Source organism: Lonchura striata, chromosome 30, assembly GCF_046129695.1.
Source record: "Lonchura striata isolate bLonStr1 chromosome 30, bLonStr1.mat, whole genome shotgun sequence".
NCBI classification, from domain to species: Eukaryota; Metazoa; Chordata; class Aves; order Passeriformes; family Estrildidae; genus Lonchura; species Lonchura striata.
Genome location: NC_134632.1, coordinates 5,743,429 through 5,761,096, shown reverse-complemented (window position 1 = coordinate 5,761,096; position 17,668 = coordinate 5,743,429).

The following is a 17,668-nucleotide window of genomic DNA, read 5'->3' as shown; positions in this document are numbered from 1 at the left end:
CCTCTGCAGCCCGAGGGAGAGCGGCTCGTTTGGCCCCAGAGCAGGCAGCCTTGCTGGCTCCAAGGCCTGGCTCCCAGGAAGTGGCTACGGGGCTGGGGCAGGGCCAGGACACACCTGAGCACGTGTCCCTCCTGCTGTGGCAGCCAGAGCCGTGCTGTGGCCTGTTGGTGCAGCCCAGAGCTTGGGAGGAATATTGGGAACGTGTGTTTTGGCAGCTCCAGGGCTAGTGCCACTGGGGAGCTTTGTGGGCAGCACTCAGCCAGACTGGAAAGATTTATGCAGAGATCAAAAAGTCTCCAATCTACCCTGGCTAACCTGAATCTGTTACTCTGCAAGAGACTGTTGTGATCGAATTGATACCCTTCACTCGGAGCCATCTCTTGGGGCATGTTGGGAGGACCCAGGAGCAGGAGAAAAGGAAAAAAGCAAGCTGCTGTGTCATTAAAACAGCCCGTTGGCTCTCACAAATCATGCTTAGTAAATCCGTGTGCAGCTTTATGGCAAGAGGGATTATGAGATCCTGGGGTGCACTTAAAACCTTGTGAAGCACATGTAGACCACATCCTCCCTGATCACCCGTGCTCCTGGTTGCACTTTGCCACATCTGCCCATGGGTGCTGCCCACCCAGGTGCCTGGCTTTGGAGCAGCGAAGGAGCTCTCTGGAGGAGCACAGGCACTGTAAGGTGATCACACAATTCTGAATGAAGGAGCAACTAGTAGGAAGACCATTGTCTCTCATAAACAGCCTTCTGTGGCCAGGGAAGGGCTCTGCTCTGTAGTCTTGCTCCCAGCACATCGGCTCCTGCCCTGCCCTGTCCCAGACTTGGCAGCCCGTCACTCCTCGGGGCAGCACCTGGCAAGTCAGGTACACAGGCACAGCTATGGGCTGATGCAAGAGGCTGTTTCAACAGGCACGTGGCATGTTCCTGAGTGGCTGACTCTGGAAATAATTCCCCAGTCTGAGAGAAGTTTGACATCCCAGCTGCTGGGAAATAAAGCGGTCGTGGTGGTGGCTGTGTCTGTCCTGCACTGACATGCCAGAGCCCGGCGGCTGTGCCCGGGCTGCTCACCTGCTCCCTGGGGAATTCTGACCTTGTGTACTTTTAAACTCCAAGTGCAACCTGAGTCTCGAGCTGGCAAAACCAGCAGGTGGTGAGGGTGAGCCCGGCAGCAGGAGCATGAGACCTTTTCTGCAACGATGCCCTTGATACCCATCATTTCTTGGATGCCACGAGCCTCGGAAGGACAGGCTGGCATGTGCCAGGGGATGAGCTGCTGCCCTGGCTGCTCTCCACTGGCTCTTGGAGGAGAGTTCCCCTCTGGGTGCTGCTTTTCACCAGCACTGATCCCTGTTTGACCTCATCCCTGCTTCCTGCAGAGCTGGTCCCGGTAGTGGTGCTTCCAGGGCTGGGCTGCCAGCCTGGCCCTGCACTGGAATTCCCGTTACAGTGTCTCCAGCGAGTTCCCATCTGTTACTTCATTCATGTGATTAATCTGCCAAAGAAATTCCTGATGTAAACACAGCATTATCAGAATTTACTCCGGACTTGGCCCCTGGGTTCCCTGCCAGCTTTTGCTGGAATCGCACTTCTGCTACAGCAACTCTTCAGTGCAAACAAACCCGCTGAAGACAGGGCGGGAGGCCACGGGGTGGGCTGGGGAGCCAGGGATGCTGCAGGTCAGCGCCGGGAAAGACTGCGGGTGCGATCCTACAGGGATCAGCTGTTTGCAGCGCAGCCAGGAGGCAGCGGAATGCCGCGGCCGCTGGAATTTTCAGCATTCTGGAGCACGCCAGGAAAAAGACCTGCTGCAGACGCGGCCGTGCTCCCGTTCCCCGGGCGCGCAGATGTGGCAGCGGCGGCGCTCCTCGCCGGGAATCCGACGGACCGGCCCCGCTCCGGGGAGCCTGGCAGCTCCCGGCAGGGCAGGGGTGGGACCGAGGACTGTCCCTCAGGCACAGGGAAGGTGGTCACGGATTGACCCTTGCAGGAATTTCCCTCTTTAACTTGATAGTAAAGTGATGCTTGTGGATGTGCAGTTCTGTGTAGAGCAGTTTGTACCTACCAAAACCTCTGCTAATGCAAATAACCAAAAGGCTCACAGTTGTTTATTTCCTGACCCTTCATAGGCAGTGGCAAAACACTGCGACTTGTCCCCCTGCAGCCTCTGGGATCAGGATGCTCCAAGGTCAGAGGAAGCCTCTCATGAAAGGTGTTTTTCAAAAGAGACAATATATTTTCCCCTGGAGCAGCTGTGGAATATTTCATTGTATAAAGTAATTTTTCCAGCTATTTTGTCAAAGTGAAGTTTTTAATATAGATTATCTTCTAACTTTATAGAGTTTTTCTCTCTTTTTTCATCCTGTGGAAGAAAAAGTCGCTTCCCACTTGCTGCCCTGAGCAGCATTCCAGCTGGGATGGCTCTCCCACACCCGGCTCCGTCCCGCTGTCATTGCACTGTCCTCTGCATGATCTGCTCAGAGCCCCGGTGGCTGTTTGTGCAGCAGGGCACCGTGACCCTTCCTCGCTGGCGGTGTCTGGGGGAGATAAAAAACTGCCCACGCTCAGCAAGGGAAAATCTTGCCCTGCATCCAGCTGGGTCTCCATGCCTGTCTTCTCCGGGACTTCATCCCGGTTTTCTCCCCGTCTCCTGCTCCGCTGGGAGGTGGGGATGGGCTCACAGAGGAGCACCAGACGTGGGGCAGTGGCCAGGGCACGAGTGCTCCTCCATCCCACTCCTGCTCTGCCCTGGCCTCGTGCCCGCTGTGCCGGGCGGTCACTGGCAAGGGGGGCTGGCAGGAGGGGCTCGGGGGCTGCTGCTCCTGCACGCCAGGGCTGGGAGGTTGTGGGCACAGGGCAGATCCCAGCGCCGCTCCCACAACAGTCCGCAGCCATCACTCGCGCGCGTGAGCTCTGTGTTTGTTTTTGTAATCCCCCTTTTTTTTAATTGTGATTTTAGCAGTGGTGAAAGGTGCTGGATTGACAGGCCGTGGAGACGGAAGGGCCTCTGAACTCCACAGAAGTTTACATTTACAAAGGACACAGAGAATAAATAGAAGACAGTGTTTAGAGTCCTCTGTAGACACTTCAGACTTGCTTATAATTCTGCAGCAATTCCATCACCTCCAAAGTGATTGATGCTCTCTATAAAGTCTTGCCTTAAAACATTTTCCTATGTGTCAGGGGAAGAAGTTTATTACACTTTACTGAAAGGGCAGGATTTGTCTTGAGCTGAAGGCTGAGTCCTTCCCAGCCCTATCCCCAGGAGAAAAAATAATCAGAGTGCTGGACAAAAGGAGCCTGGCCCAAGGCAGGCGTGTGGTTTGTGGTTAGCCAGGTCGAGTGTTGGGTGTGGGGATGGAGCTCTCCCTGAGTGCTCCAAACGGGGCAGGAGTAACAGATTTTCATCAAACTGTTGTTTTCTAAAAGCTTACATTTTCTTTCAGTGGAAACAGGAGATGCATTTGTTTTTGACAAAAAGAAAATATTTTTTTCTAAATTAAATCACCAAATACATTGAGAAGAGACTGTTTTGGGATAGAGCTGCTTGTGTTCTGATAAAAGTAGCAGAGATCACAGGTCTAAATTTCATTCTATATTTCCACTGAAGCAGTTGTTTTGGTTTGTTTTTAGCATGGAAAATTCAGGGCAAGGTAATGTTTTTCTCCCTGTGCCAGGGCATTCCCAGGGCTGTGGCACCACAGGGCTCTGTGGGGAGCTCAGCTGCCCTGATGCACTTGCAGGAAGGCAGTGCAGGTGATTTGGGAACTTGGATGGGTTTTTGGGTGCTGGAAGCAAAGTTTCCCTTCCCACACAGTGCTGGCAAGGGTCTTGGTGCTGCATGGTGCCCAGCTGGGCTGGAAGTGGAAATCTCCCTGCTTTAAAAGAAAAGGAAAATTATGTGAGGGGTCATTGAGTAATGAAATCATCCAGAACAGACACAGATTTCACCTTGGCAAACACTGGGATACCTAGGGGATACTAATTTTATAAACCATCTGAAAATAGCTCACATCTTACCCCCCCAACACTGGCTCTGGGCTGACCCCAAGGTTTGGCCAGTGTGGCAAAAGACACGTCAAGAACGATGAATAAAACCAGCAATGGATAAAACCTGCAATATCCCAGTGTGTGCAGAGCCTGTCACGAGAGATCAATCTCCTCAGCCAGTCCTGGGCTGGGGCTGGCTGTGGGAGGAAGGCTCTGACAAACACCAGCGATCCCACAGGATTGCTTCCAGTCCCGGCTGATTCCCCAGGCAGAGGATGTGGCCCTGGGAGCAGCCGGGCTGCGTGGAGCATCCTCAGCCTTGGCCAGGGTGGCTGTCCCTGTGTGGGCAGCACAGAGAGGCTCCCAGCCTCTCTCCCGGCCTCTCCCGACTTTTGGAAATGGACCTTGAGAGAATCCAAGTCTGCTTATTTCTACAGGCACATAATGGTTGGACTTGATGGTCTTAGAGGTCTTTTCTAACCTTGATGATCCTATGATTCTATAAAACTCTTCAGAAGGATAAATGGATTTTTGTGGTCTATCAGTAAGAACTAGATCCCCTTTTTTGCCCCTCTGCTAAGCAGTTTCTCCACGTGGGTGAGCCAGGCTCATGTGAGCATCTGAAAGAGGGAAGGCCCACGTGCCAGGGCTCCTCACGTCCCACGGTGCTGACTTTCACTCACCTGAGGCTTCCTGCAGTTCGTTTGCCTCTGATCCAGCAGCTGATGAAGCACCCAGTATCTTTAAACGCTTGCTGAACAGTCAGCCCACGTTTCCAGCACACGCAGAGCTCTTTGGCACTGGCTGTGGAAACCCGGAGCAGATGCTGTGAGAAGACATTGCTTTCTCCACTGCATTTGAGTTGCCTGGAACAATGAGTGCGTGGTGGCCTTTGGTGGTGGCACTGGTGCCACCCTGGTGGTTGCTGGGCCGGATCTTTGCACCAGCTTCACTCCTGGCTCTTAGACACCAAACTGGGGGTGCTGATGTGAGGCTGAGGTGCTGGTGGGAGCCGGGGTGCCTCTGTAACATCCCTGGGATCAGGGCTGGATGCTGCCGTGCAGCCACGGCCACCGGTGCTGATTTATCACTGGACCCACTGGCAAGAATTAGCTGTGTCTGCCTGCATTTAATCCCCAGTTTGATGTTTTAGGGAGAACCCGATGTCAGTTCAGTTAATTGTCTACTAAAGACTCTGCTCCTTCCCTGCCTTCGTGCTAGATTCACCTTTTCTTTTTTCCTTTCTGCAATGCCCTCAGGTAAAAGACAAATGGCAACATATAAAAAATGACCTGAGTCACTTAATTTGAACCAGAGGAGACAATAACAGTCTGGAGACAGAGCTGGATTTATCTTTTCTCTCCGATGGAGGCCCCTCCTCCAGTGATGGCTGTCGGACGGTGCGAGCAGCATCTGAAGCAAATTGAGGGTAACCTTTCATTCCACAGGGATCTTCCAGCAGGGTTTGCCGGTCCCAGGGACATCTGCAGCCCTCATGTTGGATTTTGGCAGCCTCTGAGCCCATTGTCAGCCAGTTCCATTGCATTAACTGGTAATGGATAGAGAGAGGACTGCCAAGTCGGCCGTGCCTGTGGAGCCACGAGGGGCTGGGAGCTCTGGCCATGGGCACGGCGACAGAGCTCGGGCAGCTCTTGGCTGTGGACTCCCATTTCGGCCCTTTCCACAGTGTATTCATCCCCCCTGAACCGCAGCACTTTTCCTTCTCTGTCCTGTTTTCCTCTTGGGCTGGGCGGGCGTGTGCGGGTGCCTGGGCAGCCGTCCGGGCCCGGCTCAGGGAGGAGCTGGGAAAGCAATTCCAGTCTCGCCCTGCCGGCTAATTCAGAGGGATTTCTTTTCCTTCTTGTGTCCAACAACACGGAAAAACGAGATTGATGCTTATCAAAAAGAGGAACAGGGAATCTTGACCTCTGGCTTGTGAGCTGTTGGACCAGCAGCTCGGCAAGGAGAAGCTAAGTGTCAGACTCATGATGCTTGTACTGCATTCAGCATTTATGGGTTTTGCAATTAGTTCTTCCAAGTTTTGAGGTGCTTGACTGCGCATCAGTCATGGCTTGGTTGCTGTTACAAACTCACTTTTATGTCCACACTGATTCTATACCAATCCACTGCCCTCCTAGCCATTCCCTTCCCTTCAGTTCTCCAGCTCATTTTCTGATTTATGATCAAAATCATACAGTGAGTGACCAAGGACTGTGATCAGGACTTTATAAAACCTTTAATTGCATTTCATAGCCTCTTTCCCTAAACCACCTTCAGTGTGTTTAGAAATTTCCTATCCCTGGTTTCCCGTTTGGGGCTGTGCTGTGCACAGCCAGGAGCTGGACTTGATGACCCTTCCAACTCAGCATATTCTGTGATTCCATAATTCTGTTTGTCATGCCTCAGCTGATGGAAGGACAGGTCAGTGAAGTGTCAGCCCCATCCCTGGCCACGGGAAACAGCCACATCTGCAGACACCCAGAGGCTTCTGGAGGGTGCCCAACGCTGGGTTCAGTGTCTTCACAGAATCCCTGCTGTGTCCTGCGCTGAAGCCCTGATAAATCCCTGATGCAATTTTTTGAAAGGATTCCTGCAGCTCTCGCTGCCTTTCAGGGATTGTTTGTTTGGTTTTAACACAGTATAAGCAAACTGCGGATTGGAGGAAATTGCAGTGCCCCCAGCAAAGTGCCTGACTCCTATGGAGGCGTGTTTGCACACAAATAGTAATTGACAAAGTAATGGTTTCATGCCCCGGGATGTGAAACGCGCACTGATAAATTTTATCCAGTAGATCAACAGCTTTTAATTTTCATCCCTCAAATCCAAGCCTCTTTCCCAGGAAGGTCAGCAGTGGGTGGCTGCAGAGGCTTTGGACGAGGAGCTGATTGAGTCTGCTGTGAGCTCCCTGCTCCACGCCCTGCGGTTCCACTGCTCCCTGCTCCTGCCATCCTTGAGTGTGGCACGATCCCCAAGGAAGGAAGGAAGGGAGAAAGGAAGGAAGGAGGTAAAAGCCTCTGTCCTGGGGTTTTGGCTGCCAGCCTGGTGCCAGCAGGGATTCAGATTGTCTGGTTCAGGCTGAGCACAGCACTGTGCCGTGGGTTCTGTGGATGCTGTGACAGTGTCAGAACATCAGCAGCAGGACATGGCCCTCCCTGTGTCACTTAGGGCAAGCAGAAAAACAAACAAACCCAGGATAATGGCCAAAGCATCTTCTGGGGGACTTGCAACTTCCTAACTCTTTTTTAAAAATAAGGAAAAAAGTAAATTTCCTCTGTCAGAGCGCAGCTATCATCATGCAATGGCTCTTAGGAATATTATAAACAATGGGGTCGGTTTATAGGGCTGGAGACGTTTTCCGGTGGCTCGCTCAGCTTCCCTCTCCCCAGCGAGCTGGAAGCAGGGCAGGACGGCCAGGATGGGCCTGGGAAAGGAGGGATAATGAGAAGGTTTGTGCAGAGCTGGGGCTCCCGTCCGTGCCCCATTCCCCGCACAGCGCGCTGCTCGCTGCCCCGGCCGGAGCGCAGCCCAGGGGCTCCCGACCCCCACCCCCTCCCCGCCTGCTCCTCGTTTTCTCCCACCTCAGCACTTTCTCTGCCTGCAGCTCCGTCAGCTGGCAGGCTGTAAATCAGAGCCCAGGCCTGTGTGGCCGGGCTTTGAGCGAGGAGAACGCTGTTTTACAGGGGAGGAATTATCTCGGCAGCGAGGGAAGCCACCCTGGCGTGTATTCTCTGCTGGCCCTTGCTGCCCGCCCTGTTACACTTTCCTGCGCAGGCAGAGCTGCCGTGTGAAGGATTTCCCCCGCAGCGGAGCATCCCCGCTCATGCGGTGCCCGGGGATGGATGCGCGCCCCGCCGGAGGTGCCGGGAGGGCACCCACCGCTCCCTGCTGCTGCTGCGCTCAGAAATGAACGGGGCTGCAGGGCTAAAACCCACCCAACCCTCCTCTATTCTGCATGTTCAGGGCTGCAAAACACGTGCTGGAGCTGGATTGCTGGCGCTGCGGTTCCTTACCTGGCAGATGGAGCCTGTAAGGCACACCCCGCAACGCTCTCACATGGAGAGGCAGAGGATTTATAAGATCAGTACGTGACTGACAGATAAGGGACTCCCACAGAGCAAAGACAAGAGCAGGGGAACCACAAGGATCTGAGCTTGGACCTGAATCAAGGAATTCACAGCCCCTCTTGTCCAGGCAGGTTATAGCAGAAAATTTGCCAGATCAACCAAATGCCATAAAAACTTTCTTGAGGAAGGGTTGCAACAGAGATGGGTTTATAAAAAACACCCACCAATAGCCCCGTGTCCCACCCTGGTATTTATGAGATGCACGTGGAGGGTGTTGATAGCAGAGGCATTTTTGTAAGTCAGTAAAACAGAAAAAGAGATTCCTCTTGGTGAGGAGGGGTGGTGACTCTGAATGCATTGAGGGCAATGAAGGAGATCATTCCATTGTTCTAAGATTTCCATAACTCACTGTACTTAAGCACATAAAAATGTAGACATTCTGGCAATAAAAGTTTGGGTAATATTTGAATATGAATCAAAAATCTCTCCCTCGTGCTCCTCTCCCCCTTGTTCTGCCTTTTGTTGTTGCTGCAGGCGCTGCCCCCCGCCCCCCCGCTCGCCCGCTCCACCCCATGGCCTCACAAATGGAAAAATGTCTTCAGCAGAAACCTCCCAGTTTTCATTCTCTAATCTGCAGCATCTGTGCCCAGCCCCGAGCTCCTGCGGGCGGCCGTGGCCCGGTCCTCCCCCAGCTCACGCTCACGAGCACGTGCAGGTTGGGTTCTCCTTGCCAGGCAGCTCAGCAGGTGGAGGTGGCACCGCAGCAGCCCGGCCACGCCGCGAGGATGGAGGGTGTCCCCTGTCACCCCGTGCACCGGGCTCGCTGCCTGGCCCAGGCCATGCTCCCAGGCAGGAGCGCTGCAGGGCACCCAGCAGCAGAGCAGCACGGGCAGGTGCCTGCCTGCTCTTGGCTGTCCTTTACAGGCCAGGGCGGCCAGCTTTGGCTCACTTATTTCTTTTTCTCTTGCCCTTTGTGTTTAGCCGGCCCCAGGGATGAAAAATTCCCAGCCTTCATCCGTGCCAGAGCTGGGCACGTGGCAGCAGTGGTACAGAGTGGGAATCTCACGATGCCTCATGTCTGAGTCCTCACACGCCAGCCTGAGGGCTCCCAGCAGACTCGCACTGCACCTCTGGGGCTTTTCCTTTTTGTCTTTCCCATTTTCTTCTCTCTCTCTTTTTTTTTATTTTTTTTTTCAGCGAACAACTTTATTTCCCACTTTGACATTTTCCAGACCCACCTGGGAGCCTGCTTGCCAGAAGGAGAAATGGCACAAGAGGAAATACATCTTCACAGCCTCGAGAGAGGAGAAGGTTGGAATCTGAGTCCATAAACAGCGTTGCTGTGCAGTGAGCAAAGACAGAGCAGGTTGGGCTCTGGAGAGTGTAACCCCACCTCTGCTGCTCCACTGCCAATTAAAAATAAAGAAGTGGAACTTGTTTGTTTTGCCCTCTCGGGCTGGGGATGCCATGCAAGGAAAATCCCCTTCACAAACTGGGGAGTTTTTGTCTTGGGGACCTCCTGGAACACACAATGGCTCTGACCTGGCCTGGCTTGCTGGGACCTGCCAAGAACCACTATGGAAAATTCCCATTTCTGCCCCAAATCGTCAGCCCAACTCCTTCCACTGCCATAAATGTGGCCACCAGTGCACGACCCCCATGTCCTTGTCCCCAGCTGTGAGCTGTGTTCTCCTCCTGCCACGTGCCCTGCCACTGCCCTGCCTCTCCTGCTGCCTGCTGGCAGGGAGCTTCAGCTTAAATCAGGCAGCACTGCAGAGGGTTTAACTCTGATTTAAACAGGTTTTCTCTGGCTTTGCAGAAGGCAGGTCAGAGTGGTGGTTGCTGAGGGATGGCAGTGGAGTGCTGCAAAGCTGCTTCCTTCAGTGCATTTCTTCTGAGCATTGTCACACTGCATGCCAGCAGCCACGCTGACAGCTCAGACAACGTGGAAAAGTCAGTCTGACACACACTGGGGCTTTATTTTATAATGCTCCGTGCCTGATGTTGATTAAAGCTCCTTTCCAGTGTTGCTAATGCTGACACCTGGTAAGCCAGGGCTGTCCCCAGCGGTGAATTACACGAGTACAGAGCATCATTTACTCTCCCACCTTCACTCACCAGAGCACAGAGCACTTTTCTGCTCCTGAAACTGCCAGGATAACCTGTGCATTTGTCATGGCCAGCGCTGGAATGATGGATATGAGCCGGGCAGGGAGGAAGCGCTGCCGGGGTTCCCGCAGCCCATCCCCACAGCCCTCACCCTCGTGCCCCACCACAACTTTTATCCCTTCACCTTTTTTTTCTGACTCACTGAGCAACAACTGTCATGTTTATACTCTTCCCCCCCAGTCCTGCTCTGCTTCAAGGATTAAGCTTTCATCCTTCATTATGAGCTTCTCCCCCAGGCAACATTTTCCACGAAGAAAAAGGAATTTCTGGGATTTTGCTTTTAAGAGATTATGTTACTAAGCATGTGTGTGTTTGTGCTAAGGTGAGGAGCTTTCCCACACACACGGGTGATCTCACATCCTGGGGCAACGTGCGAGTGGGGTGGTGTGGCGGGCAGGTCCCTGCTGCTGCCTGTCCCTGGCAGCTCATGCCCTTCCTCCCCTTGCATTCCTGCATCCTCCTCTCCCATCAGAGCGGTGGGACACCCACGAGGGGGTCCTTGGTGCTCCCCTGGGGACCAGGGTGGATCCCACTACCACACTGGTGCGTGGTCACCCCTCTGGGATGAGGGATACAGAATGGACATCCCTGGGGATCTGGGAAAGGAGGGACTTCATCCTTGCTCCCTAAACTGGGGGCCACTGCCACGGCCCTGCCATTTGAGCCAGAATGGCCAAGAATTGGGTGTCCTCTGCCTGAGGCTGAGCTGGGGCTTTCCCTGGCTCCAGCACCATTGGGGTGCTCCTGGGGGGCTCACGGCTTGGCAGAGCTGGGACCCCCCTCCTTTGCCTGTGGGGCGAGCGCTGACCCCGCTGTGCTCCTGCCTGTGCTTACACGAAACCTCAGCTACTTTTCTTACAGGGAGCTGCTGGCACGCCTGGGGGCTCGGCGTTCCGAGGGCTTGGCTGCACAGCGGCTGTTGAACAAGGTTGTGCTTTCATTGGCAGCAGCTCTTGTTATTAAATCCTTTTCAGGAGCTCATCTAAGCCCAACAAATTAACATAAGGGAAGCACAACAGATAATGTCAACCGACCAAAATAATCCAAGTCTGTAGTTACAACAGGGAAGGCATAAACACAGCCCAGGAGGAATAACTGCAGCGTGTTTAGCGAGAGCATCTGGGCTGCTGCTGCTTAGCAAGCACTCCAGCTCTGCTGGGAAATAACCAAGGGAAGGTCAGGTGCAGTCTCTGAAAAATCCCAGCCCCACCAAATCCTCAGGCTCCCAGGGATGCTGGTGTGAGGCTGCTCGGGGGACACTCGGGGACATGGCCCTGACACAGCAGAGGCAGAGCCCCCCGAGAGCTGGGACATCCCCACCCCTCTCCACATCAGCCGGTGGAGAGCCACGGCTTCACCCGCTGAGTCACGGCTGAGTCAGACCTTGCTCATCCTCTGCGCACTAAATGCTGCTAATCCGAGTGTTCTCGGGGACACACAAAGACGTGCTCCTGGAGAGACAAGAAGCTTTTCCCCTGCTTCAACTGTAGCCAGTATATGCAAGAATTAATAATTAAATACAATTACTGTATTGCTGCTTCGCTGCCGGAGCAGCTACCATGATCCTGCTGTTGGGAAACTAAATGATTCCCAGCTTTCCATTGCTTTTTTGACAAGTTGTTTTCAACTTAGAAGTCAGTAAATAAAACTAGAAGCTTCTGTTGAGCTTAAACTCAGCTGGAAAAGAACACTGAAAAATGGCTCACAATGGCATTGCGGCCTTCAGAGCCCCCACCAAAATACCCTGAGCAGCAGGTCTGTATCACACATGCGGACACACACTATTGTGGGTATTAAAGAGCCTAAATCTGATTAAAGCCTTTCTATCCCCATCAGTGGTCAATTCCAGAAACCAGCTCACCCAGGAGGCTGAATTCATTTCACCCCCGAAGTCTAATTAAAGCCATTAGTGTATTCCTTGTCTTTCTGATAAGATCAAAGCATTCCAAGAGCCCGGCATTACCTTATTTTCAAGACAATTATACAACATATAGCATCGATTTATTCTGCCTCCAGCTGTACACATTTATCTCTGTCTATCATCGGCTAATCGGTCCCATCAGACACAGCCCAGCCCGGGCTCTCAGCTGAGAAGTGCCTGCACTTGCCAGGCCGGCTTTCTCCATCACCCTCACCTCAAATTATCGCCCGAGGCAGAGCCCGGAGCGCAGAGCCCGCGCCCGCAGCCGGGTGGGACGCGGGGCCCGTCCCGGCCGCCGTGGCCGTGTCCGGGTGGCCGCGGTGGCACCGGGGCTCCCTCCTGCCGCCGTGCCCGCCCAGCCCGGCCCTGGGGGCTGCGGGGCCCTGGCCGGGTCGCTGCCGTCCTTGCCCGGACCCGCTGCGGTGCCGGGGGCCCTGGCCAGCCCAGCGCTGCCCTCGGGCACCGCCGAGCAGCGCCGGGGCCGGGCGCTGGGGCAGCGGGCACGGGGTGCTCTCCCCTCCCATCAACATCTCTCCGGCAGCTCACGGCCCCTGCGAGAGCCGAGCTGTGAATTTTCATCTCTCAGCTAATCAACTCGCCTGCTAGTCCAAACTTGTCAGGAGCTTTATCCCTGCCCTGCCAGCCTCTTCCCGGCCCACGAGTGACAGAAGACGTTCCCATCCCTTCCCGAGACACATCCAGCTGCTACAAAAACAAACATCCTCCCGCTGGTGATTCCTCCTCGTCAAACAGTCCTGACCCTGGTTCCCTCGGGAACATCTGCGCTGCGCCCGTGCCCGGCCGCCGGCACATCCCGAGTCGCCGGCAGGGAAGGGCAATGTTTACGGCGGGGACGGCAGAGCCGTGTTCCTGCCTAAACCAGGGGTTTATTAATTGCCGGTTCTCCCGATTTCTCTGTGACAATAGATTAATCACCCGGCCGAGGCCGCTCTGCCCGTGAGGCTCCTGCAGACGAGAGGCAGCTGTGGCAGAGCCGGGCTCCCCGTGGAGCCTCTGTCCCTTGGCTGTGCCCGGGAAGGACGGGCCACCCCAGCCTGGTGCCTTCAGAAGGCTCAGCGTGGTCAGGACAGGTTACACACCAAGGGATTCCCGGGAAGCCCCGGGAAGTGGCTGTGGGCTATAGGGCAGAGGGTGGGACTGGTCCTGCCCCCTGGCTCCCTCATGGCCAGGCCACGTCTCTGTCTTGTCACCATGCGACCTTGTGTTAAACACCCTGAGTGCTGTGCCTGGCCCAAAACTCGGCTGTGGGCAGCTGTTCCTGCAGGTCACCCCGGAGACCCAGCTCTTCACCCTCCAGTCACCAGGGTTCACTCTGGGTTTGCAGCTGTACCAGCCCACGGCCATCAGGCGCCAGCTGGCCATTTCTGGCACCTGGCTGTAGGTGCTGGCAGCAGCAGATCCATCCTGGCACGGGAGGCAAGCAAAGAGCACTGGGCAGCACAGGGGCTCTGCAGGGGTCTCTGCCCATGGCACGTGGGCACCAGGAGAGTTTGTGCCCAGGCCCAGTGAACATGCTGCTCCTCCAGCTTTTCATGAGCAGCGCGTGGAGCTGTGGCATCAGTGTGTGAAAAGCTCTTGGACTGCACACACACACACACACACACACACACACACACACACACACACACACACACAAATTCCCCCATTGCTTCCAAATCAGGATGAAAGCAATCAGAATCAGCTCTTCATCTGGATTTCCTTGTCTGTTAGACACTCAAGATCTGCTCACTCTATGGAAGGGCAGTTCAGGGGACCAATGCCTGTGCTGGAGAGCTCTGCAGATCCCTGCCTGACCTGGGACCCACAACGAGCCAGAACATGAGCAGCCCCCCTGTCTCTTGCACTGGCTTCAGCTTCCAAAGCACCCCAGTGCAGGGTGGCTCTCCACGGGGATCAGCCCCTGCCCAGCCCACCTTGGGCTCAGCTCACCCTCAGCACCCCTCAGAGCCACCCCTCACCCAGAGCTGACTCCAGGCATGCAGCACGTGGGATCAGTGGCCATGGGGGAATGCTTTCAGATGGACAGCCGCTGATTCCCAGTCAGCCAACACACAATTGGTTTGTGTTGCAGGTACATCTGTAAAATCGCTGCAGCCATGCACGTGGATTTTATGAGCAGGCACAGACACTCAGGGACGAGCAGGGGATCCGGCATGGAGCAGGACCAGAAGGATGTACAAACTGGAAGCAGAGAACTGCAGCCGAAGCATATTATTTCAACCTCCAAATCTAGCCCTCCGTGTGCTACTTCCCCTATCTTTATCGCGAAAGAGATGATTGCCCTGAGAGGGATTTTCCCAGGTCCCTTCAGCGGCTGCTCCGGGCCGGCGGGGCGGGTGACGGGGCCGCGGCGCCGGGCCGGCGCCCGGGGGTTATCAGCGGCGGTGGCCGAGGCGGAATTAGCGGGGCAGGGAAGTGGGTGAGCAGAGCTCGGCTTCTTGGCATGTTTGCTGTGCTAAACCTGCGGCATGAAAACTTTTCACAGCAACACTCAGCGCCTGAAGGCTTCCTTGGCCGGCGCACCCCGGCGGAGGGGAGAGCCGGGGCTGCGCTGTGCAAACAAACCCGGCGCGCAGGCACCGCGGGCCGCATGGCCCGGAGCTTGCGCTCAGGCTGAATGCACGCCAAGGGAAAAGAGTTTTTCCTGACAGAAATGTGGGTTGCAGCTTTTGGGGGCAACCACGATTCCCGGGGGATTCCCTGCGATGGGATTCCCTGCGATGGGATGCCCTGCGATGGGATGCCCTGCGATGGGGTGTGTGACGGATCTGCCCTTCGCTGGCGTGTGTGACGGATCTGCCCTTCGCTGGCGGCTGCCGGCGATGCCCAGCGGCGGGGCCCCGTTTCCGTCCCGGCTGCGGCGCTGCCGCTGCCCAGCGCGGTCCCGCCCGGAGCGGCCCGGGGCGAGCCCGGGCGGGGCGGCGGGCGGGGAGCGGCCCCGGCCCATTCCCCTTCCCGTTCCCGTTCCCCGGCCCATTCCCCTTCCCGTTCCCCTTCCCGTTCCCCTTCCCGTTCCCCTTCCCGTTCCCGTTCCCGTTCCCCGGCCCGTTCCCTTTCCCCGGGCCGTTCCTGGGTGCCGGTCGCCCTCCAGCGGCCCCGCCGCGCCGAGCACGGGTCGAGCCCTTCCCGGGCTGCAATGGCATTCCTGCCCTGTTCTGAGCATCCCTGCCCGGCCTTGGGCTCCCCTGCCCGGTCCTGAGCTCCCCTGCCCGCCCCTGAGCATCCCTGCCCTGTCCTGAGCATCCCTGCCCTGTCCTGAGCACCCCTGCCCGGCCCTGAGCATCCCTGCCCGCCCCTGAGCATCCCTGCCCTGTCCTGAGCATCCCTGCCCGGTCCTGAGCGTCCCTGCCCGGTCCTGGGCTCCCCTGCCCGCCCCTGAGCTCCCCGTCCTTCTCCCAGGCTGCCTGGAGCTCTCCTGGCCGGCCCGGGTGCGCCGGTGGCCGGTGGGGATGGGGGCAGAGGTGGCTCGGACGGCGCTTCCCAGCCACAGCCCCACACCCAGCAGTGCCCGCAGCCCATGTGCAGAGGCTGCCAAAGCCTCAGGCCCCCTGCTTTCCCCACACAGATCCCTGAGCTCCCTCCTTGCCCTGCACAGACCTTTGGACCCCTCTCTGTAGCTCCCCCACAACCCCCGGGTCCCTCCTCGCCCTGCACAAACCCCGGGCCGGGATAACGCCCGGGGGACACGGAGCTGTTCAGCCAAGCCTTGCCAGCATCCCCCGCTGGGGCAAGGACCTGCCACGCTGCTGCTCTAAAAAGCCACCGGGGCTGCGGCTGGGCCACACCAGCTCCGTTGCGGCCCGGGCAGGGCTCCTCACCTCCGGCTGGCCCGGGCAGGAGGCAGCACCAGTTTGGTGCCTTTCGGCTGGTGCCGGCACTGGCACGACCTCGGGGATGTCATCAAGCCTGGAGAGATGAACAAAGAGCTTCTGCCCAGGCTGTTGCAAAACTTGTTCAACTGAACAGGTGAACAGGCAAAGATAAGAAAATCAGGTCACTGCTGGGGCTCAGGAGCTGTGGGCTCTGCCCTGCAGAAGGGCAGGGAGGCAATGGAGCAGCCCCAGCTCTCCGGGCAGAGGGTGCTGGTTCTGTGCATGGACACGCTGCATCCCAGACAAAGCAGCTTTTCCTGCAGCCAGGCTCTGCTCCCAGCTGCATTCTGCGACAGAACTGAGCTGCGATTCTCGGCGGCAGAGGGAGCTTCCAGAAGGCTGCATCCTGTCTGGAGCATCAGCAAGGGACGGGGAGGGCTTCTCCTTCCCCAAGCCCCACAGTGTTCATTAATACAGCGTCATCAATTCAGAATCGTGACACTGTGGCTAAGAGGTACTCTAGGAAAACTGTTTTTATTTAAAAATACCTAAAAGCCAGAGCATCCATCTGGAGCATCCAGAGTTTGCTGTGACACCTGAAGCACAGCTGCCCCAGGGCACCTCCCAACTTCCAGCACTGGCAGCTGCAGGTGGGTGGAGATGGAGGACCAATATGTTGTGGCTGCAGCAGCCAAAACTACTCAGGATCCACTGTACACCCAAAAATTATGTTCTGACATTTCAGAGCTTCCATTCAAGCTCCAGGTTCCAGGCTAGCACAGATGCCCAGTTACCACCAGCAGGACTTTCCTGCTGGGCAGCCCCAACTGCAAACATTTCCTTAAGCAATTTGCACATCTTAAAAATAAAATCCTTTATTGATAATATGAATGTTTAACATGTTTAATGCCATCAGCTATAAAAATGATTAAAGACTTCAGCTTGGTACATTTGGCTTTACAAATTTACAAGTGTTAATGAATTAATACTAGTGTTATATGTTTTGCACTTCATTATACTCCATTAGCCAGTGACAAACTCTGCACCAATGTCTGCTTAGGACATATGAGTTAAAGAAATATTTAGTTGCTTTCACACAGAATCTACATCAACAGTTAAATACTAACTCTAAATGTCTTACTGAATTAGTTGAATCCATTTAATCCCTTGTGCTTAGTTTCTTTCAGAAGTTAGTCTACTAGCAAAAATACATTCTTTTGCATACCCCTTCCCATATTATATTTTAGAATAAACAGTACTCAGTGCATTTCCTATTAGACTTCATCATAGTATCTCTCTCTCTAGAGCTATCAATAAAGGGGATAATACCAGTCAGATTAATGTAAAAGTAAAGAAACTCATTAAAGCAGTGTATACAAAAGCCTCACTTTTCAATCAGAAGGGATACATGGGCCAAAATCTATTTGCCCATCCATTTTTTGCATTTACTCTCAGCAACAGCAAAAAAAAAATCTGCTGTGGACACTTAGTTAAAAAAGTAATAAATGTGCTTCCAAAAGAGTCACTGCCCATTTAGCTCTGGCTGCCTCCATGTCCCTGACTGTTCCACTGGATTAGAACAACAGCCCACAGTGCCACTGTCTAAAAGGCTACTAAAAGGTCTGTGCAAACCTCTAAAGCCCTGCCACGGCTGTGTGGGGTCACTCCAGCAGCACCCACCTCAAAGCAGC